This window comes from Limulus polyphemus, unplaced genomic scaffold, assembly GCF_000517525.1.
Source record: "Limulus polyphemus unplaced genomic scaffold, Limulus_polyphemus-2.1.2 Scaffold8104, whole genome shotgun sequence".
Lineage (NCBI taxonomy): Eukaryota > Metazoa > Arthropoda > Merostomata > Xiphosura > Limulidae > Limulus > Limulus polyphemus.
The window spans coordinates 17,464-21,169 of NW_013673714.1; positions in this window are offsets into that span (position 1 = coordinate 17,464).

Genomic DNA, 3,706 nt, shown 5'->3' on the forward strand with positions numbered 1-3,706 from the left:
ACGATCACCTCTCAGCTATATTATGTTTTGGAAGACTGTACAGTTTTGATCTTATCTAAGAAACAATATTGGTTTATCGTAAAGATATCAGAAGAGCAGTAATATGATACTTCCTAGAATGTAAGGGGTGTCTTACAAGGATAGGTTGAGATAATATGGCTGAGAGGTGATCGTATTGAAGGATGTAAGGGGTGTCTTATCGGGATAGGTTGAGACTCTGGTCTAGTGATTTATATAGAGATAGTTACCCCATTGTTACTTGTAATTAATATCAATTTAAATACACATTAAAATTCTATTAGTGTTACTTCTAGGAACAGAGCATTACAGTACTTAGCGGCATGAGAAACTTATCCATCATTATGCCACAAGCCTTTTCTTCACTTAAACCATTGAAGAGGTTCCCATCTTTTAAAAGTGTGATCCAGTTTATGATAACCCTAAGTACATTACCTTGCAGTTACTAGGATTAAAGATCATTTGTGCAAATTTTCTATTGATCCAAGTCATTCTGTAATATCTTAACATCCTCAGTATAACTAAATATATCCAAGAGTTTAATATCATCAGCCAACTTTATTAATTATTCCCCTATCAATATAACTAAGAAAAGGCCCATGCTAAGTTTATTTTTATGCTTTGTCTTATTTTTTATTTATGGAGAAACTCAGAACACAACAGTAGAAAGTCTTAATGTGATTTGACTTACAGATAATCTAAAAGTTAAATCATGATGTGCTAACGTCAGAATCTATGGAAATGTTTGAAATTTGGTGCTTCATCAAGTCAATTTAAAATTGTGTTTCTGTTGAAGCTGTGATTGTTTGACCTGCTCCAGGAACAAGAAGAATTTGTCTCAATGATAGTAAAATTAATTAAATAATAATATTAGAAAAATATTCTGTATTAAACATTAAAAATATTGTGTTATTAATCCTTACCCTGAAAATATGATGAGTTAATGGCTTAAATAAATTTGACGATAATTACATTTCACTTACCATAACAGTCATTGTTCATGCAAACTGATGATATAAATAGTACCTGCACCATTACTATGTCTGTTGTGTCCCAGCTCTCATACTGGGCAAAAGGTCTTTCAGCAATAGACATGGCAGATGTAGTTGACCTATTATATCATTTTGTTTTCATTCATACGTTTTTAAATTATAGCTGTACACTCTCAAGAAATTATTGTAATAAATCCATCAGAGTAAATTAGTATATTGATTTATGTTAGTTTTATTGGATCAATACAATAATGTTCTGGTCATTATATCAAGTGGTCGTTGAAATATTGGTAGAAAATGTGCAACTGGTCATCGGAAAACGGATGCAGAGAAGACACGTCATGATGCTGCTACTTTACAGAAAATCTCAAAGATAAGATTATTTTGACATATACAATCACAGCTGGAAAAAATTAAGTGGCATCTCTCTGACAAGTACTCTTTTTCAGGAGAAGACTCGGTAAAAATCAGTCACAGACCATAACAAAATGCATTAGTAGTGTAGGTCTAGTATCTGTGATATTCAATATCCTGTAGTATCTGAATGGACTAATATAGGTGACGAAAAATTTGGCAAGAATTTTCTTCAAATGCACCACTGCAGAACCTAAATAATTTTAATAATTAACAAAAGTACACGAAGACAGTAAATTCATGATGTTAGAAAAACACGTAGGTTCAAGAAATCAATTTAACACAAAGATACGATACCCTATAACCCGAGCACTTTCTTCTTCAGAGGCAAACTGATAGAAGAAAGATCCACATTTCAAAAGACCTCGGGTTAAAGGGTATTGTATTTTAGTGAAGACAGGACATGATATTAACCCCCTGGTTACAACAGAGGCTTACTTGGTAAGCCTGCTCTTTCTATTTCAGATAAGCATACTTTGTGGTTTTTACAGAAAAGATAGGTCCACTGAATCACTGGAAATTCATCAAGATATTTAATGTGAAATAATTCTGTATTCTCTGACTGAGTTTGCAAGAAACAAAGAGAGACTGGTCACAGATGTACTACTTGCCCCAATAGACAGTTGTCCTTATTGGAGAGTTAGTTCTTGTCCACTCACTTTTGAGAAAAGTAAAAACTCATTTTTTAAGCTGATAACTCCGTTAGAAAAATAAGGCTGTCCTAACTGAAGGCCTGGCATGGCCAGGTGGTTAGGGTGCCTAACTCACAATCAGCGGGTCTTGGGTTCGAATCCCTGTTCCACTAAATATGCTCTCCCTTTAAGCCATGGGGGTATTGTAATGTGATGGTGAATCCCACTATTCATTGGTAAATGAGTAGCCCAAGAGATGGTAGTGGGTGGTGATGACTAGCTGAATTCCCTCTAGTCTTTCACTGCGAAATTAAGGATGGATAGCCCTTGTGTAGCTTTGTGCAAAATTCCAACTGAACTGTCTGCCTCTTCCAAATCTTAAACTTATGTCCTTTCATCCTGCTGTCTTCAAAATACAGCACAAAGGAAGTACAACAGACAACGAAATAAATCAAATCATGAAAACAAAATGATTTCAGACTTTAATTTTTTTCATGAAATGGAAGAACATTTTGAATTCACATTTGACAGCTTTTAACGTCTATTTCCAGATGAGAACTTTAATCATAAATGATTTTATTCATTAGGTTTATACTTTTATTAAATTTAATACTTTAACAGTAACATTAATTTTACATTATTCCTTTAATTAGAGATTTACAGTCGTATTAGTATAGATTTATACAATCAAAGATGTTACTGACTGTATAAAACTTTCAGCACAACATTTGGGCACCAGAACAGATGGGGCATTTACCCCACTAATAATTTGGTTTTCTAAACCTTCTGAATATTTTTGTTAGTAAATGAATGCTACAGTTTGATTTTAGCCAATAGATGGCGATGCGATTGGTCTTTGAAAATTTGTATATTGCACACGCTTTTTGTTGACTAAATATTACATAAACGAGGATAAACATAGTAGACCTATAAACTGATATAGTATATAATACTTATTATAAGCAACTAACGAAAATTATTTTCTTAACTTGATGCATTTTCATTGGCAGGCAAAAATATTCTACCGCTAGAGATACTTATAATTATTATTATGCTGTAGCTTATTATTTTCGGCAAGTGATAATGAATAGAAATCATACGAAATGAAACATCAATTCTATAAATTTAATACATGTGAAATTCGATTTTTAATAATGAATAATAATGTTGAACTTAACAATTGTACTGATTACTTTGCATAATATAAACAGAATGTATTTGTTGCAAAGCACATCACTTATAATATTTACCCTCCAATACTCAAAAAAGAGGTAATTAACACATCCTTATTTTTCACATTGGTGACATTTATATATGCTTCCTCACCCCACTAATGTATTTGCTTCCGGGGATCTTAATTTAAAATTAAGTTTACAACTATGCGTAAATTAATGTAGGGATATATATTAGTACATTAATGTTTATGGTGTAGTTACATATTTATTGGTGATCCTAATACTTTATACTAAACATGTTACGACAGCGGAAGTCAAATGACGCTGGTAAAACATCATGAGATTCTAGAAGGACCATGAAGGCCTGAGCGTTTTCTTGGCGCTCTCTATTTTAATATAAAAGCCCGGTAAATAAAGCGGAGAGAAGAAGTTACGGCATAGAAAATTGCAGATAGGGGAGATATAGAGACAGATA